Raw genomic sequence first — 24,679 nt, 5'->3', positions numbered from 1 at the left:
TGTGCATGGTGAATGTGGGTGAATGTGGCAGAGGATCCTACTATGGCTTTTGTGCTGTATCACTGACCTGACTGCCAAGACCCCTGGTGTATGTGTGTGTGCTTGAGGCAGGGGTGGGGTTATGGGCACCGAACCCAGGGCTGCACGCATGCTAGGCAAGTGCTTTACCACTGAACGACATCCCCCGCTCTTAACAGTATTTTTAAATTTGAGACAGGGTCTTGCTAAGTTGCCTGGCTGTCCTGGAAGCTGCAATCCTCCTGCCTCAGCCTCCTGAGTAGCTGGGATTACAAGCGTGCACCACTGCACCCAGCTCTAATCCTGCCTTTTTGTGAGAACTATCGATTGTCTTTTACCCCTTTACCCAGGCAGCAGGGAGGAGGTCCAGTATCAATCTCTCTGGAAAAGAAGAGTGATTTAGGTCATGTGCAACAGGAATCTATTTTCTCACAGTTCTGGAGACCAGGGTCTGAAATCAAGGTGTTGGGGGTCCCACCCCTCTGGAGGTCTGGGAGGGTCTTCCTTGCCTCTTGCTGCCTCTTTGGCTGAGGGGCTCTTGGTCTTTGTAGTGGCCTGGCTGTAATTCATGTGCCCTGGTCACATGGCCTTCTTGTCACTGGATTCAGGTCCTCCCAGGTAATGCAGGATGATCTGTCCAATTAGGGTGACATTCATAGATTCTCAGGGTTCAGACATGGGTTTCTGAAGGCCTCCATTCAACCCATTCCTAAGAATATTATACTACTCCTTCCATTTTCATGTTTTTAAAAAGATTTTCATGCTAAAAATAATTTTTAAACAATGTTTTTGGCCTGAGGAGAATTCCATTTTGCTTATCTCTGGACATGACAGAGTTCGCAGAGAGAACTCCCAAGTCTGAGGCAGAAGGTGCTGGGTAAGTTCACGGAAGAGAGGAATGTGGCCAAACAGGGAATACCGGGAAGATGTGGCTCCCTTCCTCGTCACCCAGACAGACCCAGACACTGTCATGAACGGTGCACAAGGACATGGGGTTTCTTCCCAGCGTCCCTTGATCCTCCTCCCCAGGCAATGCCTCCAACTTGGCATCCCTCCTTTTCTAAAAGGGAAGGCACTGGAGGGGAGAAAAGACAGCCTCGGGGGCCCAAATCAGCTGTTTCTATCTGATCCAGGCCCCTGTCCTCGTGCTCATGGTGACCGGCGGTTCCTGTGTCATGACTGGCAGGGCCGAGAGGGCAGGGGGTGTGTCAGGTTGGCCTCTCGCCATCTGCTTTCTAGCACATTCATCCCCCTTGGGAGAAGCATCCTTCCAGATGCTGAGGTCACAAGGTAGTGGGGACACCCTTCCTTACTTCACCTACAGAGAGGAACTTTTCCTATTGGCCCAGGACACACAAACACAGGGGTAGGGGTAGGCTGTGCAATGGGCAGGCATGCATTTGGAGGAGGACCTTTTTAATGGAAAGGACAAGAAGGATCGGAATGCTCCTTTTCACATTTTCTCTACGACTGGAAAAGGATGGGTGGCCTAGGGGACAAAGGTGAGGCAACGGTAACCATGATGTAAAAAGGTACTATCTGGAATTGTGCAGTGCACAACCTGCACTGCCATCTTAGAGTTTGGCCACAGTAAGGAATTACAGAATGTGCTCCTGCTTTATGTTCCGCGCTCTCGCTGTCCCTCTGGACTGTCTGCTAAACTGCCTTAGTTTCCCCAGTCAAAGAGGCTAATGCTGAAGCAAACAGAAGGCTTTTGTGGGATTCCCACAGCGTAACCCACCCAAACTTGGAGTCCTGAGATGGAGCAGGGGTGACGCGGCTGAAGGCTTCAGTGCCACAGTTATCCCTAGGACAGGAACAGCACTGGCAAGCGGGCAGGCCAGCCACGGTCACCATGGTCAGGTCAGGTGGCCACGTTTTCCACCTCCTCCTTCTGGACTGGCTGAGGGGCCAGGAAGGGGCCCTGGGTCGGCATGGCCTGGGTCTAATGTGCCATGCAGCCTGAGCAGGGCCTGGCGGCTTCTCTCCACGGCCACTTCCACAGAAAGGAGAGTGTGGTCTTGGGAGGGGCAGAGACGGGTGCCCAAGGGAGACTGTGACCACGAAGGTGTAAGCACAGAGAAGGAGCAGGAGCAGGAGGTGTGAACCAGCCCGGCAGGCAGAGCGGGGCTCCGAGGGAGAGGCAGAGGCACCCAGCAGCCCGGGGAGACCCGGGACCATGGCGCCTCTGCAGCGGCCCCCGCTGGGCCGAGGTTTCCCATGACAGATCCCCGGGTTGTCAAGGTAATTTCTCTGGGTCTTTCAGCATCTGAGGTCTCCAAGCCAGAATACCCCTCCCTCGACTCTGTAGTGGAGTGGATTGCGCTTCCTTTGTCTGGCCCAAATTCCTGGTCCATTTCAGTAAGATGCAGCTGGAACTCACCAGAAAACACCGGAGAGCCATTGACTTAGACGAGGAAGAGCTTCTGAAAATCATTGAGCTTCTGAAGCTACACAGAACACCTATGCCCACATCCTCAGCCGGGAGGTCAAGGGCAGTCGGCAAGGTCGCAGGGCTCAGGTCTGGTAGGGCAGGGGAGGAACTCTGGCCCACCCACATCCCCCTCCTCATGGCGCCTTGGCCCTCGCTTCCCTTGTTTCTCGTGTGTTCATGTATGAACCCAGGAATGTTATGTCCACCTCATTCACTGTCTTTTCTATTCCCCTCCCCCCTCCCTTCCCTTCATTCCCCTTTTGTCTAATCCAGTGAACTTCTATTCTCCTCCCCCACCGTTGTGATGTTAGCATCCACATATCAGAGACAACATTGAGCCTTTGATTTGGGGGGATTAGCTTATTTCACATAGCAAGATAGTCTCCAGAACCTTCCATTCACCAGCAAATGCCATAATTTCATTATTCTTTATGCCCAAGTAATATTCCATTGTGTGTATATATACCACATTTTCTTTAGCCATTCATCTGTTGAAGGTACCTAGTAGATTAATTCCGTAGCTTTGCTATTGTGAATTGAGCTGCTATAAACATTGATTTGGTTAGGTCACTGGAGTATGCTGATTTGAAGTCCTTTGGGTATATATCAAGGAGTAGGATAGCTGGGTCAAATGGTGATTCCATTCCAAGTTTTCTGAGGACTCTCCATACTGTTTTCCAGAGTGGTTGCATCAATTTGCAGTCCCACCAGCAGTGTATGAGGGCACCTTTTCCCCACCTCCTTACCAACATTTATTGTTACTTGTGTTCTTGATGATTGCCATTCGGAATCTCAGTGTGGTTTCAATTTGCATTTCTCTAATTCCTAGAGATGTTGAGCATTTTTTCATATATTTGTTGACCAATTGTATTGATTCTTCTGTGGAGAGCCTGTTCAGTTCCTTTGCCCATTTACTGAATAGGCATTTGGGTTTTTTGGTGTTAAGTATGATAAACTCTTAATTCCTGATTTTCAAACAACAGAGTGAAGGGAGACAGAAAAGGAAATAAAAGGCCAGTGACCTCTTTGCTAGGAGACTGGAGAGGCTCAGGTCATTCGAAAGAACTGAGCCTGTGGAAGATCATGGCACAAACTCCTACGGGGACATTGAAAAGCAACCCGAGGGCCGGGTGTGGCTCGGTGGTGGAGCCCCTGCCCAGCAAATAAAATGAAAGGAATACAAAGTACCAACTGTAAAGCTGAACGAATCTTGGCTGGTGGCAAAGTGCTGAGGTGGCCTGACCCTGGGAGGCTGTGTCACAATGTCAGGGGGCGGGGAACGGAGTTCATGGGAAGCGGAAGTGGAATTCTGAGAGAGCAGTGTTTTAAAAGATTGAGAAATTCTGTTTGCACCTGAAGAGATCTAACTTAGATGCTGCAGTTCAGGTTTCAGCAGCTAATGTCCCGGGGCCCAAGTCGCTCTGCCTCTCCCAGCCACTTCTGTGGTGGACACTTATCTTAGTGGGAAGCCCCCTCCTCTTTCCTTCTCCACGCTCTGAATCCTGACCCTCGGTGTCCCTCAAGGATGCCCTTCCTTAGGCTGACAGGGGGGAAACAGACTTATGTCCTTACAGATCTCTCTCCCCTAGTTTAATGGCATTAGCCGCCCTAAGAACACAATATTAGTCTAAAACCTCATGTGAAGGTTGACCCCAGAAGCCACACTGGCCTTTAGAGAGAGCAGTTCGTTTCAGCTGTCATAACCCAAGATCGCAGACCTAACCTGCTGAACCGTGGGACTGTCCTCTGAATCCGGACACTCGGTAATCAGAAATGTCATACATCAACAAACGGTACTTTGTTTTCTTTTCTGGCATCTAAGTGTTAAAACAATTCATTAAATAGTGAAAAGTTCTTCTGCTTAGTCAATAATCAGCCTACAAATTTATACACATCCCCATCTTTTTTTTTCTTAAAAGTAAAAAATGTACATCCATTTATTTTTTAAATTTTGTTTTTATCTTCCACAGATGCTATCTTCTCAACTGTAAGCCCTGCTGTGATGAACATTGTATTGAAGAGAAAACAGGGCCCAGAAAACCCAGTGCAAAGCATATGCCGAAAGACATAGGTAGGGTCTCAGCTCGACTTCACGCCCCTTATTAGCTGTTTGCTTTAGGTAAGATTAATTTAACGATTTATTGTTATTTTTTATTTTTTTGGCACCAGAACCAGGAGCATTTTACTCCTGAGCCACATCTGCAGCCCTTTTCAGATTTTATTTAGAGACAGGGCCTCACTAAGTTGCTCAGGGCCTCACTAAGTTGCTGAGGCTGGCCTCGAACTTTTGATTCTCCTGCCTCAGCCTCCCAAGTCACCTGGATTATAGGTGTGTACCATTGAGCCCGGCAGTTTTTTTTTTTAATTAGTTATTTATGACTAAAATACATTTATGCACTTCAATATATCATACATAGAGTTTCTTGTTTGTTTGCTTAAATATTTGGACCTTTATTTTATTTGTTTATTTACATGCGGTGCTGAGAATCAAACCTCACGTGTGCTAGGCAAGCACTCTACCACTGAGCTATGACCCCAGCCCCACACCTAGTTTTTGATCTTCAGTTTCTTTATCTAATTAATGTTAAGAGTGTGATTTATTCACAGGACTTTGGCCAGACAAATATGAACCTGTTCCAATGGGGTCAATGACACTGCTAGTCCCTAACGGGTTTTCTCTCTATGGATTTGCGTGTTCTGAACATTTCATAGAAGTGGAATCCTATAGCACGTCATTTCTGCGTCTGTCTTCTTTCACTCATCCACGCTACAGCACTGAGCAGTACTCCATTTCTTTTTATTGCCCATGAGTATTTCATTATAAGGATAGAACACATTGTATTTATTCACTCATCTGTTGATGGACACGGGTCCATGTTTTGGCTTTTATTAATAATGCTGTTATGAATAAATTTTTGTGTGGACATGTGCTTCAATTCTCTTGGGTATACACTTAAGAAGAATATTATATCGCTGGGTCATACATTCATTCCGTGCTTAACCTTTTAAAGAACTGCTCAACTATCTTCCAAAGCAGCTAAACTGTTTTACAGTGGCACCATCAACTAGGAAGACTCGGATTTCTTCACATCCTTACCAATGCTTTTTATCTCTTTCTGATTATGGCCACCAGGAATGAAGTGGCTTCTCACTGTGGTTTTGATTTACCTTTGCCCTAATAATACTGAACAGCTTTTCATGGGCTTATTAGTTCTTTGTGTATTCCTTTGAAGAAAACCCTGTTCAAATACTTTGCCCATTTAAAATGGGACTTTTTATTTGTCTTCCTGCTGATTGTTGAGTCCCACGAGGTCTTTCTGTGCTAGGCACCACTTGCTCATCTGACGCATGAGAAGTGCTTATTTTCTTTGTACTTTCTTAATGCTGAGGTAGTTCTACGTCTTCCTTTCCAATCCTGTGCCTTTCACTCTTTCTCTCGCCTTTTCCGGGCGAGGGCCTCCAGCACAGCGTTGAGCAGGGCTGGTAGGGACTGAGTGGCCTTGCCCTGTTCCGTCTTTTCCTGTGAGAGTGGTTATTAGCTGCAGGTCTTTCACCATGGGCTTTAGTAGGCCGAGGAATTCCCTCCTCTTTCCCATTTCTTGTTGGTTTCTGCAGTGCTGAGATTAAACCCAGGGACTTGCACGTGTTCAGCAAGGGCTCTGCCACTTGGCTACCCCTTGGCCTTGTTGACAATTGTCACCATGGGAGGATGGGCATATGTTTTTTGCTTTTTTTTTTTTTTGGCAGTACTGGGGATCAAACCCAGGGTGTTTAACCATTGGGCTACACCCCCACCATTTTGTTTGTTTAATTTTGAGACAGGGTGTTGCTAAGTTCCCTGGGCTGGCCTCAAACTTGCAATTCTCCTGCCTCAGCCTCCTGAGCTTCTGGAATGACCGTCAAGTGCCACCATGCCCATATTGTTATTAATTGTGCGATATTTTTTGTGGGTTTGTTGGTGATTAAACATCAGATAATGTCATTATTTGTGAAGCTTTGGGTATCTTTATCTAATGTAGGCTAAAAGGATGATGGTAGAGAGATGCCCTCAGATAAGTGGGTCTTGTGTAATGTGTAATGTTTTCATTTAGCTGTTGTTGGATTTTTTTAAATATTTGGAAGATTCCAGAGGACCTTCAAATTTCAAAGGAGTCATTTCTTAGAAAGTACTAAGCGTAGCACAGGGCTGCACATACCCAGGTTTACTTATCCATGAAGGTACTCATTACATTTATCCAGGACCCAGTCTGCACCAGGAGTTTGTTAAGCCCTTAGGATTCAGAGTCAAATACACCAGCTCTGGACACAGAGGACACAGAATGCTCCAGTGCTCCCAGGACAGAGCCTCGGGGACAGTGACAGAGGGATGTGGGAGCTGCTAGAGGAAGAACATCGGGGCTGGTGAAAGACTACGTGGTGTGAGCCAGGGGTCCCAAACTGCAACCTCTCAGGAACCAGGTGGGCTTGGAACCAGGTATTAGGAAGTGAGGGACTCTGTGGCCAGGCGAGACAGCACTTTCTCTTTGAAGACACTGATATCCAAATTCAAAACAAAACAAAACTTCTGTGGAACACAAACACAATGCTTCCTCAGGCTAGCCAACAGTCTGAGCCTAGCAAGCCGGACACGCTGGTGCAAGTGCCTGTGATTCCAGCAACTCAGGAGGCTGAGGCAGGAGGATCTCATGTTCCAGGCCAGTCTCAGCAACTTGGTGAGATCTTATCTTAAAATTAAAAAATTAAAAAGAAAGAAAAAGGGCCTGGGACGTGGCTCATTGCAGAGCACCCTTGGTTGGGTTCAGCCCCAGTGCAGGAGGGTGGAGTCCGTAGCAGAGGGAAAGGGAAGGCTCACAGCCCTCGCTGCCAACTGGAGGCCCCTCGCTGGTACTGGTGTGACCAAGCCCACGGGGCACCTCTTCCCTACTTCCTGTCCAGTGAGGTGAGGGGGCAACTTGAAGTCAGCCACAGAGGAGAAGTATTTACACCAGGAAAGACAGCAGAGCCACAGATGGTGCCTTCCACCCTCTGGGCAGGAGAGACGTGATCAAGTCTCTCCCAGGAATCCAGGAATTGGCACACAGCCGCCCGGGTTTGTCCATCCACCATGGCTCCTATTAACATTCCTCACTCTTAGAAACCAAATGATAGGAATGGAACTCTTTTAATTTTCATCTGGTTATCAGGAGCCAACAGTGAAAACAGATGATTTACATGGTAAAAGCAAAAAAAAAAAAAAAAAAAACGAGGGATGTGTTTCTATTTGAAGAAAAAAGTCATCTTTCCACTTAGATTTTGGAAACATCTCATTCCTTCCTTCAAAAATATCATATCACATCAGGCATGGTGGTGCATACACGCAATCCCAGCTACTCAGGAGGCTGAGGCAGGAGGATTGCAAGTTCTAGGCAATCCCTATCTCAAAATAAAAAATAAAAAGGGCCGGGGATGTGGCTCCGTGGAAGAGCAACGGCAGAGCATGTGGGTTCAATTCTCAGTAATGCAAAAGTTCTATCAATCCATCAGGTATCCACATAAAATAAGCCAGGCAGGGTGGTATGCACATGCCTCTAGTCCCAGCTACTCAGGAGGCTGAGGCAGAAGGATCACTTGAGCCATGAGCTCAAAGCCAGCCTGGGAAACCCAGCAAGACCCCACCTCAAAAAAGAAGATAAGAGACAACCAAGTTTTTCATTTGGCTTTGTTTGCATTCAAATTAATGAATTGTTAAATGTAACTTGTCTTAAAAAAAAACAGATAATTAAGTAAACAAATAAATGAAATGATTTCAAGAGAAAAGTTGTTTGTGTGTATTTTTAGATGTTACATCCAGCTGAGACACCGGCTGAGGAGATAACAGGAACCTAGAAGGGTCTTAATTGGAGGGATCTACTGCCGTGCTTATTGCTTAATATTGATTACTATTTACACTCCAAGGGAAATCTCTCCTGTTATTATCAAGTCCCCAGAGCGTGGGAACAAGCTCACATTATCTCAAGGAGGGGTCTTTATTTAATAGTAGTTTTTGTAATTCCACTTCCCACACGAAGAGTGTGATGAATAATTCATAATCATGTCTTCAGAACTAGGAATGACCCTGGAGACTCACAGGCCACAGGCAACAATATAGATTTCACTGTTTCCAAACCTCCTCACAGTGTGGCTGTCCAGAGCCCTCTCCCTGCTCAGAGGAGAAGAGATTTTGTCCAGTCAGCAACATCTGCCTTTGCTCTAGGCCCGACCTAGTTTGATCTCTCTATTTTACAGTCTAGAAATGCCCCCCAAAGAAGCATGAAATTCATACAATTAGTCAATAGCGCAGCAAGGATTGTAAATTCAGGAATTCAGAGGGAAGGCTTTCTCTCTCTCTTTCTTTTGTGTTTTGTTTTATGCTGAGGATTAAACCCAGGGGCACTTTACCACTGAGCTACATCCCCAGTCCTTTTTATTTCATTTATTTATTCAAAGTGTCACTTTTATTTTACTTATTTATATTTTGGGGGAGGGGATACCAGGGATTGAACTCAAGGGCACTCCACCACTGAGCCACATCCCCAGCCCTGTTTTGTATTTTATTAGAGACAAGGTCTCACTGAGTTGCTTAGCACCTCACTAAATTGCTGAGGCTGGCTTTGAACTCTCGATCCTCCTGCCTCTGCCTCGCAAGCTGCTGGGATTACAGGCTTGCGTGCACCCAGCCTCATTTATTTATTTTTGAGGCAGTGTCTCTCTAAGTTGAGGCTGACCTCGAGCTTGCTCTTGCCATCCTCCTGCCTCAGCCTCACAGGTCTCCAGGATTGCAGGTGTGTGCCACAGAGCCAATCGAGAAGTTGTTTTTGAACAAAATCTCTCCTCTTTGTCCCCACACTCATTGTTCTAAAGTCTTGTTCCCAAACCCCTCTCAGATACTTTCCTTCCATCTCAATTCCACTAATCCTGCCTACTTGTCCCAAGTGCCTTAGATTTTCTACCCAACCCTAATATCCACCTCTACTTCAATCCATCTTGGATCTGAAACATTGCCAGACAATTGCAAATCACAACTATGATGCTGTCACTTTAAAGCTTAAATTAAACACGTCAATGCTCCAGTGCTCTCCTTATTCTAATGCCGGGTGACACTGTGCGTCCACCCTTTTACTCATTCCCCGAAGCTCCCCTCCCAGGTGGCAAAACCCTACATCCTTTGACCTGGTGAAAGCGTTAGTCATCTGAGAAGGCTTCCATTCTCCCCTCTTCCTAGTGGTCATTCCCTGAGAGCAGGGACCACCCCATCCCATCTAAATCTGCTTTGATTTCCCCCAGGTTCGGCAGAGGAGGCGCTCCACTAGCAAGTAACATGAGAGGAGAAGTTGGCTTGGAATTCCCTGCACCTCCACAGCAAGGTGCCCAGGCACTCAGCGACCGGGCGCAGATTCCAGATGTAGGGTGACAAGTTCAAGACCAGCCTAGGCAACTCAGGGAGACCCTGTCTCAAAATGAAAATAAACAGGGCTGGGGATGTATCTCGGAGGTTCATGAAGGGGAGAAACTTATCCCAAGTTCAGTCTCCAGTCCCAAAAATTAAAAAAAAAAAAAAAAAAAGATGCAGATCTGGAACATGACCTCACACGTAACCTAAAATGCGGGAAATAAAAACTTCAGGGCTGGGGATGCAGCTCAGTGGGAGAGCGTTTGCCAAGCATTCTCGAGGCTCCTGTTCCACCCTCAAACACACACTCGCGCGCGCACACACACACACACACAGTATGTGAAAACTTTTGTGCACAGCTTTTTATCTAAGCATTATTTACAGCAGTGAAAACCAAAAGCACAGGAGATCCCACATTAATGGGGTGGTGAATTATTTACAGCACGTGTAGCTGATGATGGGGAGGCAGGCCCCGGAAATGGTGTTTGTGGGAAGCTCTTAGTGTCACGAGAAAGTGCTTATGATTCGAGGGGAAGGGGGAAGAGCCAAGTGAGATATCTATGTGCCAGAACATCTCATCCACACCAAACGCGCATTGAAACAGATGGGAGAAGTGATCATGGATGATCAGATTGGGGACAGTTGTTTTTTGGGAATAAACCCATGATCTCATGCATCCTAAGCAAGCATAAACCTTAAGATGAATTTTTACATGAAAAGTTACGGAGTTTGGTGTATGCCTGCCTCTATATGGCCACCACTAGATAAAGATGTAGCACATTTTCATCACCCCAAAACTTCCCTCTTGTCTTCAGTTAATACTCGCCTACCTGCATGCTGACTTTCATCACTGTAGATTAGGGTTTTTTTTCTAATATTGAACTTTGTGTAAATGGAGTCATACAAAATATATTCTTTAGTGGTGCCTGACTTCTTTCACTCAGTCTAATGTTTTCTGAAAGTGTTCCATTTTAGTGGCAATGCTTGTTCTTTTTTTAAAGGTGAGCAGTATTCCATTGTATTAATTTGCCATAATTTGCATATCCATTCTCTTATTGATAGACATTTTGGTTGTTTCCAGTTTGGGGCTTTAATGAATAAAGCATCTGTAAGTATTCATATACAAACCTTTTTGTGCATATATACATTCATTTATGAGTACAGCCATCCCTCAGCATCGGTGGATGATTTGTTCCAGTCCTCCCCCCTGGATTCTGAAACTCATAGATGTTCAATTCCCTTGTGTAATACAAAATCTAAGTAACCCTCTGTATGCCTTAAATCATCTCTAGACTATTTATAATACCTAATGTGATGTAAATATTATGTAAACAGTTGTTACCCTGTGTCATTTAGGGAATAATGACAAATTCATTCATGTTCCATACAGACACAATTTTTTTTCTTTTTGAATATCTTTGATTCTTGATAGGCTGAACCTAAAGATGTGGAACCTTTGGATATGGACTACAAATATCCAGAAGCAGAATTCCTGAACACTAAGGTACACATATGTTTAACTGGGTTAGAAATTGCCAAACAGCTTTCCAAAGTAGTAGCATAGTTTCATCCTCCACTAGCCTCGTTTATTTTTATTGATTCTGCAAAGTCTGTAGTCATATCTCGTGGATTTAATTTGAATCTCCCTAATGCATAATGATCCCAAGGATCTTTTCCTATGCTTTATAGCCTTTCAGTTTCCCTTTGTGTTGTGATGATCTATTGCTCATTTTCCAAGTGAAATTTTCTTTTTATTAGTAGTAGTTGCTAGGAGTTTTTTTTAAAAAAAAAATGTGTACACATGCTCCTCAAATTACAATGGAGTCACACCCTGATAAATCCACCATAAGTTGAAAATATTGTAAGTGAAAAATTCATTGACTCCACCTGCCCTGCCAGCAACCTGGCTCAGGAGCACAGCCCGCTACAGAGCGTCCGTTGATCTTGTGGCTGACGGGGCTGCGGTTCACCGTCCTGCCCAGGATCCAGAAGGCAGAGGGTGGCTTGGGCAAAGATCAGAATTAAAGTATGATTTTCATTGACTGCATGCTGCTTTTGTGTCTTCTTAAAGTCAAAAAAATCTTTAAGTTAAACCTCTGTTAAGTTGGGGACTATCTGTATTTTGGATATGTCCTTTGTCAAACACACCGTCACACGTCACTTAACAACAGAAATGCATCCTGAGAAACGTATCGCCTCTTGTTTTTATCACTGTGCAAACAGCACAAACTAGAGAGTCCAGGCCCATCACTCCATGTGTCCTCTGATGTAATTAACAGAGGCCACAAACACAATTTCCATGATGTTAGTGCATAAAAATGTTAATTTTTCTTTTATGCTGGGGTGTAGCTCAATGGTAGAGCTTGCCTCACATGCATAAGACCTTGGGTTTTATCCCTAACACTGCAAAAAAAAAAAGCCCATATATTTTATATATGTATAAATTTATATATAAAACATACAAATTTTGGCTGGGGATGTGGCTCAAGCGGTAGCGCGCTCGCCTGGCATGCAAGCAGCCCGGGTTCGATCCTCAGCACCACATATAAACAAAGATGTTGTGTCCACCGAAAACTGAAAAAAAATATATTAAAAAATTCTCTCTCTCTCTCTCTTTAAAAAAAATACAAATTTATATATACTTAAATTATATGCAAATATGTTTGTATATTATATTATATTATTATATATTATATTATTATTGTATATTATATTATTATATTTATTTTATTTATACATATATTTATTTTTATAAACATAAAATACATAAACCAGTAACACAGCTGCTCGCCACTACCAAGTATCATGCACTGATGTTTATTGCATGTGCTGTACTTTTACATGACTGGCAGCAGAGTCTGTTTACACCAGCATCATCACAAGCTCTTGAGTTATGCATTTTGCTTCAATGCTGTGACAGCTATGATGTCACTAGGTGATAGAAATGTTTCAGCTCAATTATAATCTTATGGACCACCACTGTATGTGTGCTCCATCGTTGACCGAAATCTCACCGGGCAGCCCAACAGGCCTTTTCTCCAAGTCTACCTATTTTCTTTGCTGTATCTTTTGAGGGGCAGACATTTTTAATTTTAATCAAGTCCCCTTTTCAATTTTATGTTCTATGCATTTGTAACTTATCCAAGAAATACTTTCCCATTATGAAAAGCTGCAGCTTATGAGGACTCCATCTGCCAGCAGAAGTGGAGAATCTAGTTCCATCTTAAACCAGTTTCACCATGATGTTCTGCCTCACCTTGGGCCCAGAGCAACGGACTCAGCAACCGTGGTTCAAACCTCTGGAACACTGAGCCGAACTAAACCTTTCCTTCTCTAAGTTGTTCATGTCGTGCATTTTGGTCACAGCAACAAAAAGCTGACTAACACAGATATTTTATGACAACAGGACTTCCGGTCCTGACCTCAGCATCGCCTCCCGGGGAGATGGACTGAACTTTGGGTGCTGCACGCTCATCTTGTCCCTCTGGCCTTCAGTTCACACTTAACACAACAGTCATTTCTTTAGTCTTCCTCCCTGGGCCATAAAAAGGCAGAGGCTGTACACGCACCAGTGGGCTGTAGTGGACTTCTCAATTAATTTGCTTGAGCAGCTCACAGAACTCAGGTAAATGCACTTACTGGTTTATTATAAAGGACGCAGATGAAGAGATGAATAGGGCCAGGTCTGGGGGAAGGAGCACAAGCATCCATGTCTCCTCCTGTCACACGGCCCTCCAGGAACCTCCATGTGTCAGCAACATCTCTGGTGTTCTCCTTTTGGGTTTCATGGAGACTTCATTATGTAGACATGATTGCTGAGAGACTGGGTAGGGAAGCCCACCCAGCATGGCCTGTCTATTTGTATTCTTCTTGGCCTCGCTGGGTGGCCTTCTTTCCTCCAGGGTCTGGAGCAGAAATCCTCTGGATTGAGAAGGTCTTATGACCCACTATCAGCCAAGGCAGGTCAGAGAATTTATGGCCAGCTAACGGCAGGAGAAGATTAGAGTTTCTACAACCTGCCTGGGGGTCTAAGCCAGAAACCAAGGACAAAAATGAAAACATCCGTATATCATAGTACCATGCGACCTCAGGATAGGACTGTGGTGGAATCCTTCAGTACCTCTGATAATCGTTTCTGAAGCTAGAAAGGGGAACGTATCTGTCAGAATGTTTTGCCTGCGGTACCAGAAACACAGACGAAAATAACGTATTCCACCCAGGAAGAGATTTCTTTAGGAAGTAAATTGGAGGAATCTTTTTTGATAGAACATGACCCCAAATTGTCCAAATTATATTGTTATATTGTGCATGTATGAATAGGTAGCAACAAATCCCATCGTTGTGTACAACTATAATTCACCAATAAAAAATGTGAAAAGGAAAAAAAAAAGTAACCCCAGAGAAAACATTTCTACAAACTGACATTTGTTGTTTATTCTGGTAAAAAAGCAGAGACTGGGCGCAGGGTCACACTGTTCTGAGGGCCATGAGCTGAAAAGTACCCCCTCACACACCACCGCTAGCCGGCTTCTGACGGCTTCACCTACCATCACGTGGAAATGGTGTCGCCAAGATTGACCTGGAGCAGCTCATAAAGGTCCTGTGCCTGGCACAATCTCCACACCACCTCCTCTGGTGCACTGGTGTTTTCCTCACCCCATAGCTAGGGCCTCCCTGGAGTTGGTAATAAGGAGCAAACTGAGGAAGAAAAATCCGGGGTGCGTCACAGGTGGTTTCACACCATATGCTGGCCCCAGCTGGACGCCACCTTAGGGCCCCACTCAGGACTGGGCAGGGAGGGGACGGGGAGGGAGTGCCCGCTGGTGGGCAGGGCTTCAAAGGGGATGTCCAATCGTCCACTCTACCAGGAAAGAGGGACTTCCAGAGGGAAAAGTCCATTTCTATGGATGGCTAATGGCTAATGATTCGGCCACAAGAGAATCCAAAACAAACAAAGCAGCCCAGAGTTAACAAAAACAATGACAAGAACAGAAGAAAACTAATAAAAGCAAAACTAGAGTTAATAAGAGAAAACAAGCCAGGTGCGGTGGCGTATGCCTGTAATCCCAGCGGATCGGGAGGCTGAGGCAGGAGGACGGTGAGTTCAAAGCCAGGCTCAGCAAAAGCGAGGCAGTAAGCAACTCAGTGCGACCGTGTCTCTACATAAAATACAAAATAGGGCTGGGATGTTGCTCAGTGGTCGAGTGCCCCTGGGTTCAATCCCCAGTATCCACCCCATCCCACCCCATCCTCCACCCCCCCCCCCAAAAAAAAAGAGAGAGAGAAAAAAACAAAATCAGGATGCTGAGACAAAAGAACAAAATTCAGGAAAGAGCTCTTTGAAATTAAAAAAAAAAAAAACAGGCTAACCAATTTTTAAAATTTAATAGAATTGTTGGATACTAATGTTGGTAGGACTCTTCCAGGATGTAGAACAGAATGAAGAACAGCAGTAAAATGTGAGAAAAATCAGAGAATTATTCCAAGAGGCACAAAATCCAGCAAATGGGTACATAGGGAGAGAATGGGTAAAGGAAAGGAGAAAACTGTGAAATAATGAAGGGATGTTTCGCAAAACTGTGAGATCTACAATTCCCGATTTAAAGGGCTACAAAGTCCAGTGTAATCATGAAGACAACCCCAGCCATCGTTACCATACAGCAAACATGAACTTCTATAAGCCGGGTAAAAGGCGGAGTTGGTTGGTTCTGGATAATCATCTTCAAAGACGTCCCTCACCGGGATGGAGAGGACCACGCACAGTTCTGCAAATATTCTTTTATCCACAACATCATTATTTCCACCCTTTTGCCCTTCAAATTCCGCTTCCTATAAAATAAGTCAACCCCTCCCCTCCTTTTTTGTAACAAAAATTGCCACATTCAGGAAACAGAGCCCATCTCTCCAAGGGAGGGTTTGGAGGCCTTCTTTCAGCTCCTCGGGCTCCACGAGTGCCCATGATGACCCTCAGCCCAGTCCTGCTCTTAGGTTCATAACTCAACTGGAATATAAAGGTGTCTTTCTTTGGAAGGGCTATTTTTCAAACTCTCTAATGAAAAAGCTCGGGAGGACTGCTGTCCACTCTCCCTCCTTCCCAAGCAAATAGCATTCCTCTGCCTGGAACAGATGGGGCTCTGTGTGACAAATAGCCCTGTGTTCCGGGGCAGCGATGGCGCTGGCGTCCTGTCCCCAGTGTTTATAGGCTGGGCTGTCCCTCGGCTCCCGTCGCCTTGGAGGAGACTGGAGCAGTGTTTGAGGCCCAGACAATGGAACAGCAGGGGTTAGTTCCAGCCGTTCCTGGTGACAATGGCGGGCAGGTCGAGCGTCTTCTAGGAGGGCCTCTGCACAAGGTGGGGGAAGGAGGGCCGCCCCTGCTCACTGCCCCTGGGGCTCGCTGACGTCACAGGCCTTGGCTGCTGCCGTTAATTACGGTGCCTGCGCTGGTTTTCCTCCTACAGAGACAGCTGTGACAAGGCGCCTCCCGGAGCAAAACCGAGAAGGCACACTCACCGCCATTCCTCCTCCTCCAGCTGCCAAAGAATCGCTGTGGGCATAAGTGAGAAAAGCATCTGTCCCTAAAGGAATGTCAGAGGTTTGCTGTTGTGGCGATTTCACCCTCAGGGTGTGGAGCTAGAACATGGTTAAACCTTGCCTCGAAGCCCCCTTTGGGCCAGTGGGTTGCCAAGGCAGATTCCTGTAATCCCAGCAGCTCAGGAGGCTGAGGCAGGAGGATCCCTAGCTACTTAGTAACGTCCTAAGCAACTGAGGGAGACCTTGTCTCAAAATCAAAAGTGGAAACAAACAAACAAACAAACAAAACAGGCTGAGAATATGGCTCAGTGGTTAAGAGCCCCTGGGTTCACTCCCTGATACCAAAAAAGAAAAGAAAGAAAAAATCTCCTTTGTCATGATCTTGCCAATAAGGGCAGACTTCAGATGACAGTGGCTGGTGGAAAGAGCAAAAGGGGCAACTTTTCATTCCTAAGCCTGCAATGCATTCCTAGGATGTTGCAGGGTCTTTGTGGGTATTATGGGTCACTTCAAAACCAATCACATTTGTGCATTTCTGGATGTAAATACCTTTGGGCACATTCGTTCCTTTCTGCCTCAGGCTCCTCATTCCTAGAAACTCCACTGAATGAGTACTCTTGCCAAGGGCTGAGTCCACCATCCTTAAACACTCAACAATGTTGACTGAGCTCCTATCACTTGTGAGCCAGGCTCTGAATGCAGAGTGGGGGGCGCTCTTGCTCTCAGGCAGCTTCCAACTGGCATCGTACCATGCCCAAGGAGCATGGGATCCAAGCTGCATGAGGTCTGAAGTACAATTCAGGGGCTCCAAAGGGGTATACAGGGCTGGGGTTGTGGTAGAGCGCTTGCCTAGCATGTGTGAGGCGCTGGGTTTGATTCTCGGCACCACACGTAGATAAATTAATAAATAAAATAAATGTTCATTGACAATTTAAAAAAACAAACGAAGAAGGAGAATAGAGGGGTTAAGGGGTAGTGTGATAGAGCATGTTCCTGGCATGTACAAGGCTCTGGACTTAATCTCCACACCAAAAACGGAAGAAAAGAAATTGAAAAAAAAAAAAACAGAAATTGTTAAAGAGGCCTAAGTGAAGGGCCTGGTCTTAAACGTCACGTTCTTTACAGTGAATCCTCTACTGGAGGAAGAGGTGCTCAGGATCTTTCCTCAACTTTATGAGTAAGAAAAAGGGCTTTTCCCTTCCAAATGGCTGATTCAGGTCAGTAAGACAAAGCAAGCATCGGGCAACTTATCAAACCTGCAGATTCTCAACAGGAACCGAGGGCAACCAGGGGGAAGTAGCTCTGCCCAGCCAGGGAGCAGCTCAGGTGTTGCTGGCAGGAGCCGCAGGCCACCCAGACATCTGCTTCCACCTAAACCAGGGGCAATCACCCGCCCCGCCCCCCACAAGCTTTTATTGTTTATTATAATCATAAGCCTTGCTTTTCTTAGGGTTTAGGTCCTTGCAATTTGGATACTTTTGAATTTCACTGCAGTTGGGTCTGGTTTAAAACTCTTTATGTGGCTTCTGTGACTCACCAGCAGAATAAGCAGGATGAGTGGATCAGATTGACATTTCCCAAATGTTTCTATGCAGCAGAAAAGAACTAAAGGATATATATTAATATTATGCAAAAAAGATACGTGAAGGTGTTAGCTAAGAAATGGTGGTTACCCCTTGGTTTGGATCAGTGTGACCCAAAGCCCCATGTATTGGAGGCTTAATTCCCACCCTGGGTACTATTGGGGGGTAGGAGAGTCTTTTGGAGGTGGAGCCTAGTGAGAGGAAGTTAGGTGATTAGGGTGTGCCCTTCAGACCACCCCTACCCATTCCTTTTTCTCTTTGCTTCCCATCCATTATTAGGTGAACAAGTTCCATGATATACTTAGTTCCTGTTGGCCTCAAAACAACAAACCGACTGATTGTGGACTGAAATCTCCAAAACTGTAAGCCAAAATAAACTTTTTTCTCTTTAAGTTGATCATCTCAGGTATTTTGTCACAGTAACGGACAACTGACTAATAACTGATTTCTTTACTCCTGGACTCTTCAGTAGGTTGCTCTGCAAGAGCAAATGATGTGTGCTTTTCTACCAAATGTGCTCCATTTGTTTAACTACTGTTTACTAGGTGTCTACTACATCCCAGACACTGTCCTTACTGTTGGGAATGTAGCACCGAGTGACGATGGGAGCACAGAATCTATTTCCTCCCCCAGAGGATCACAGAGGACAGTGTTTCATGACCCCACTTTGTTCTCTTCTTCCTTTTTACCTGTGTTTCCTCTGTAACATTTCACATGCTTTTTCTTGTCCCAAGGCTGTGACAATCTCTTTATTGTGCTGCTTCTGCCACCCACAGTGTCAGACTGTTCCTGATTGATGCTCATGAGTTATTGCCATTCCTTCTTCACAGGTACCATCCCTCACCCTCAGGACAGCTCTCCATAAAGCCGGGAAAGGGCATGTAATCTGCCCAAGGCCACAGTTTAAAAAGTGGATCTGGGACTTCAACTCATGTCTCTCTGGATCCAAAATCTGCTCCTATTACACCACGCTGCCCTCCTCCAGTTCCTCTGATGTGAGACCATAGTCTTCTTCAAGTTCCTCTTTCTCTAGAAGAGACTGTCAAAACCAGGCATGGTGGCGCTCCTGCAATCCCTGATTTGGGAGGCTGAAGCAGGAGGCTCAAAAGTTTCAAGCCAGCCTCAGCCACTCAGCGAAACCCTGTCTCAAAATTTAAAATAATGAGAGCAATAGAAAGAGAGAGAGATCACGAGGCAGACTGGTTAACACCTTATCAGCGACAGTCTCTGCACTGGGGACTCCTCAGTTAGGAGAGAGCAAGGTTCTCTGAGCCTTTGCCTGTCCTGCGTATTCCTCCTCAGGTCCTGCTAATCGGAACTCCTCAATGGCACTTGTCGTTCCCTTTTTGTGTTTGACAGCAACACACAATGAATTTTTAAAAATGCATGCCTTACGTGTTATTTATTGCTGGTGGTCTTATAAATCTATATTGTATTTTTTTGCAGGATTATTTGGCTCCCTATCAAAAATCATTAAAATATGTACATGTTTTGATTCATGGAGACTATTCCTGAGAACTGATCAGAAGGGAAATACATTTTGGAGAAGCTACGTATAAGAGAGTAGAACAGGGTCAGGAAGAGGAGGATCAGAGGAAGAACTGTGTCAAAATGCAGTTACCTGTGAGGAGTAGGTTCTAATGTGCTCCGCCTCACAGAAGGTGTCTACAGTCACAGCAATGTGTATTTTATACAGCACTCAAAAAGGGGTTCGAGAAAGGGGGAGGGAGGGAAGGGGGATGGGAATGGGAAAGACAGTAGAATGAACTGGACATGACTTTCCTATGATCATATATGAATACACAACCGTGAAATTCCACATCATGGACCACCACAAGAATGGGAAGTCATACTCCACATATGTATACTGTGTCAAAATACATTCTACTGACATGTATAACTAAAAAGAACAAATATAAAAATTTTCTGTGTGTATGTGTGTGTGTGTGTGTGTGTGTGTGTGTGTGTGGTCCTGGGGATTGAACCCAGGGCCTTGTGCATGTGAGGCAAGCACTCTACCAACTAAGCTATATCCCCAGCCCAAATATAAAATTTTTTAAAAATAAAAAAAGGAGTTTGAAATTTCCCATCACATAAATACTTGAAAAGGAAAAATAAGTATTCTGACTTGAGCATTGCACATTTTATACACATGTAATTATCACATCACACCCCGTGAATATGTCCAGTTATTATTTGTCCATTTTTTAAAAACTGTAGATAATAATATTTATAACAACATTAATAGGATTTTTTAAAAATCAGAGACCTAAAAAATAAGAATGTTGCTGGGCGCAGTGGCTCATGCCTGCAATCCCAGTGCTCAGGAGGCTGAGACAGGAGGATGGTGAGTTCAAAGCCAGCATCAGCAACTTCTAGGTGCTAGGCAACTCAGTGAGACCCTGTCTCTACATAAAATACAAAATAGGGCTGGGGATGTGGTCAGTGGTTGAGTGCCTCTGAGTTCAATCCCTGGTACCCCCCCCCCCAAACAAACAAACAAAACCCACAAACTTTCAGCAGTTGGGAGTAAGTAAATTTCATATGAATGAAGGGATATGATATAGCTATTAAATGATAAATACGATGGGTATGCCACTGAAACGAGTGAAATGAAGAAGATATGATTCCCTGCACAGTAGGATCCAACTATGTGAAATCAACATTCGTATATCAGCACAGATTGCAATGGGTTTCACAGCTATCAAATAAAACACACGGTTGAGTTGCTGTGAGGATGGGTGGTGATTTTCAGTTTATTAGGATCAAGGGGTGCTCTACCATTGAGCTACACCCTCAGACCTTTTTCTTTTATTTGAGACAGTTTGGCTAAGTTGCCCCACGCTGACCTTGAACCTGGAGATCTTCCTGCTTCAGCCTCCTGAGCGGCTGGGTTAGCAGGAGTGTACCACTGCACTCAGCGTTCAAGCTTCAAAGCTGATGAAATGGCTGATGGAAAGTTCTGAGGCAGCGTTGGAAGACTGGTCTTTTCCACTGTACTCTCGTTCACCCATAGGAGGCAATGGCTCTTTGGAGACCCTGCATCGGCCAGGTCCTGGCAGGGCACTGTGATACACGCCTTGAAACTAGCCACGCAGGAGGCTGAGGTCAGCCTGGGCAACTTAGCCAGACCTTGTTTCAAAATAAGAAGGACAAGGGCTGGAGAAGCAGCTTGCCAGGAGAGGGATTTCCAGCATGTTCCACCTCTGAACTCCGCTTTGGGGACCAACCCTCCACCTGTGAGCTTTTGGGGCACATTTCACGTTCAAGCCATAATAAACATCAAACTGGATGGTCTGTTCACAGAGAGGAACTTTGAGCAGAGCAGCACAGTACTCACGGGGAGGTAGATCTAGGTTCTCCCTGAAAACATGAGAGCTCGCATAATTTCCCCTCCCTAAATTCCTTTTCAGATCAACTCCACCCATACATTGCTCACAGAAATCCTTCTCTGATCAACTCAAGAAACAGAGCATTTTAATGATGAGAGAATAATTGTCTATAACTGACACATTAGGATCCAAACGTTCAATGTTCAGCAGAGCTGTTAAGAAAACCTTTTCAAAATTCTTTTTCACACAAACAGCTCATCAGCCCCGAAGTGGGCATGACTGATCTAGCCCCAAGACACTCCGAGGCAAGACTCTCGCCTGCAGAAGTCCTCTCAGAGACATTCCAGAAGGATTGTGCATCCTACACAGCAGCAGGGAAGGGTTTGGCCAGAGTGGGAGTCAACAGCTGTCTAGTGAAGCATCTCATACTTGAAAGCTAGTGACATTGTCCCTGGAACTCCGGGAAAGGATGAATGATGGAGTTTTACCCCTCGGATAACGATGGATTTCTCCAGGATACCAGAATTCCTGAAGTTGGAAAGAGGAAAGTTTGCGATTAAATCATGAAACCGGAAATACTGAGGTCCTTGGCAGAAGAAGGGGTGGTGGTGGTGAATACTTCACTAAATTCAAGGGTGTGCCTGTCCATCATTCATCAGGACCATGCGTCACTCGGGCTTCACCTACAGGAGAAGCGGAGTCAGCCTCGGGGAAGAGCACCCTTGTCTGGATACACCCCCTGTGAAACTCAGGTTGAAATCACCTCTTTGTAGGATTAGTCAGGCTCCTATTGTTCTTAAGATGAATGTCCCATTCATTCAGCTCTGTGACCACTGAAGTCTCAGAGTGCTAACTTAAGGCCATGCAGACTTAATGATCTCCGACTGGATCTCCGCAGTAGGCAGCATGCGGTACTCAACTGGGAAGAAGAGCTATTTCTTATGGGGAGAGAGGGACCTGCTATCCACATGAGTCTATAAGGACACTCGAAACAAATACAATAAATGGCTATTGTGTTGGTCAAAGTCCTCCAAGAATCAAATGTCAAATCAGGATTAAATGGGCAAGGATTTTATTGGGGGGAAATGAGGAGAAACGGGGGTAAGACCTGGAGATCCATTGCACCACCAGGAAAATATGACCCGAGGTGACGAAGGGATGGAGGAAAGGTTGGGCAGGAGAGCCCTGCACTACTGTGAAGTCAAACAAAGGCCCAGCAAGGCCACCCCAGCAGCCCTGGCGCCCTCCTCTGTGCCTGGCACCTGGCACCTTGAGAGGCAGTGTCTCAGCACAACACTGGGTAGAGCTCAAGGCCCGCTGCTGGGTCCTGGTCAGTCACACTCCCCAACTTGGAGGCCTTTGAGGCGTAGCCTTGTGGTTGTCCCAAAGCTGCCTACAAATCAAAATGTCACTCATGCTGAGAAGAGGGTGGTCTGTGGTTACGAGGTGAATCAAGTGTACGCCGGGAATCTATGAAAAGCAAAAACAAAAGCCATGACTCGGGAGAAACAAGAAAGGGAACAGAGAAGTGGGGGACTCCGATTCTCCCCCTGACTGTACGAGCACAGTCTACCAAGGTGCTGACTCGACCCACAGATCCAAGCCAAACACACCAGCTGTCTGACCACAAAAGTCGAGATTCATTGACAAACACCAACAATAGTTACGGTTTGGACTTCAGCCTCAATATACGGGGAGACCGGATTTTAGCAGATGTTGGATTTTAGACAATTTACCCCAAAGAAAAATCCATCTGTTTGACTCTATTGCTCTAAATGGAGTGTGAATAAATTCGTGCCAAAGTCTTGGATATCTGCCTATTTATTTTTTATATGCCTTGACTAATGAAATACAGGCTGAAATATCTGGCTGAGGCAGATCAGTAGAATCATGAGAAACACAGGAAAGAAAAAAAAAGACCTCAAAGAAATGGAAATTTACTACATGATAAAGATGGCACTCCTAATTAGTAGGAAAAGGGTCGTTTAATAAATTGTGCTGGAGCACCTGGTAGCCATATGGGGAAAAAATGAGTTTGGATTCTTACTTCATGGGTTACACCAGAATGATCTGAGGAAGGATTAAAGAGTTAAATGTTGAAAATCAAGGTACTGGTGGGAGAAATTTAAATCCTTTTTGAGTGGCACAGGACTTCCAAAATGTTCAGCAAAACTCAGATGCCATGTTAACTCAGAAATAAATTTGAAAATAAATAAATTAATTAATTAATGGGTCATGCATGGGGGAAAAAACCACCTTAAACAAAACTCAAAAAGAAAAAAAAAACTATAAAGGAAATTTTGCAATTCATATTGCAAAGGCTCAATTTATTTAAAATATAAAGAGATCCTACAAGTGAATAAGAAAGGCCATTAGCTCAATAGAAAAATGGGCAAGAGATGAATAAATATGAAAAATATACACATGGTCTTGAAAGATTTAAAAAGTGCCAAATTATGCTAAAAAGTGAGAAAATAGCATTTCCTGATGAGCTAGTTTCTACTAGTTGGTAGAGATCAACAACAGGCTGCCTCAGCGTGGTCTGCCGGACACGGGCACCAAGATGGGATCCGACAGGCAGAAGACGGGTGGGGAGAAGAGAGGAAAGAGCAGAAGGAAGCTGGAAGAGTCAGAGAGACCAGGGTGGGGACCTGATCCCCAGAGAGCGTGGCTGGGTTAATAGTCCTAGAGCTGCACTCACCTACCCGAGGAGTCCTGGATCTTGCAGAACGGCCCCTCCTGAGCATCCGGGCTGCCTTCCTTGCCTGGCTGGGAGCAGACTGTGGGAAGCCGGGTCTCTTGTGTGCACAGTGGTGGATTCCGAACACAGCAGCGGTTACATTTCCTGCAGCAAAAAGTCTCAGTGGCTCCTATTCAAGGCCATCACACATTCTTTGTGAGCAGAGACAGAGGAACTAGACTTCTCCCACATTGCTGGTGAGAGGGTAACTTGGAGTAACCTCTGTGGAAGGCAATTGGTAGTGCTTTAAACATTTTCAACATACAAGCCATTTGAGGCAGAAATTCTACCTCCACCAACTTTTCCTAGAGAGATATTTTACTTGTGTAAAGTTGTACATCCAAAGGCTGGGGATATAGCTTAGCGGTACAGTGCTTGCCTATCATGGGAGGCCCTGGGTTTGATCCTCAGCACCACAAAATAATAATAATTAATAATTAATTATAATTAATAATATTCTTGTTGTTATTAAATTGCATGTACAAGAGTATTCACTCTGGCATTGTTTGTAATAGTTAACACTGGTAACCACAAATGTGCACACTTAATGCACAATTAGTTAAATAAATTATAAATATTATATAACTATAAGTAAGGAAGAAGGAAGTTCTTCATGTACTGATAAAACAATTT

General features: G+C 45.1%; 2 long non-coding RNA genes across 2 annotated transcripts; both read right to left on the bottom strand.

Annotated features, from left to right (window-relative positions):
• Window positions 1–12,661: 12,661 nt before the first annotated feature.
• On the bottom strand, window positions 12,662–14,629 carry LOC124098651 (uncharacterized). Its single transcript, XR_006853653.2, has 2 exons — window positions 14,408–14,629; window positions 12,662–14,001 (listed from the first exon to the last, which is right to left on the bottom strand). It is a non-coding gene; the product is annotated as an uncharacterized LOC124098651 (long non-coding RNA).
• A 7,732-nt stretch (window positions 14,630–22,361) lies between these two features.
• On the bottom strand, window positions 22,362–24,122 carry LOC124098519 (uncharacterized). The gene is made up of 2 exons (XR_006853598.1): window positions 24,008–24,122; window positions 22,362–22,776 (listed from the first exon to the last, which is right to left on the bottom strand). It is a non-coding gene; the product is annotated as an uncharacterized LOC124098519 (long non-coding RNA).
• Between the last annotated feature and the right edge of the window lie 557 nt (window positions 24,123–24,679).

Source organism: Marmota monax, unplaced genomic scaffold (assembly GCF_021218885.2).
Source record: "Marmota monax isolate L192 unplaced genomic scaffold, Marmota_monax_Labrador192_F-V1.1 WCK01_AAM20220418_F8-fsc00029, whole genome shotgun sequence".
Lineage (NCBI taxonomy): Eukaryota > Metazoa > Chordata > Mammalia > Rodentia > Sciuridae > Marmota > Marmota monax.
This window is presented reverse-complemented; position numbering and strand designations above follow the sequence as displayed.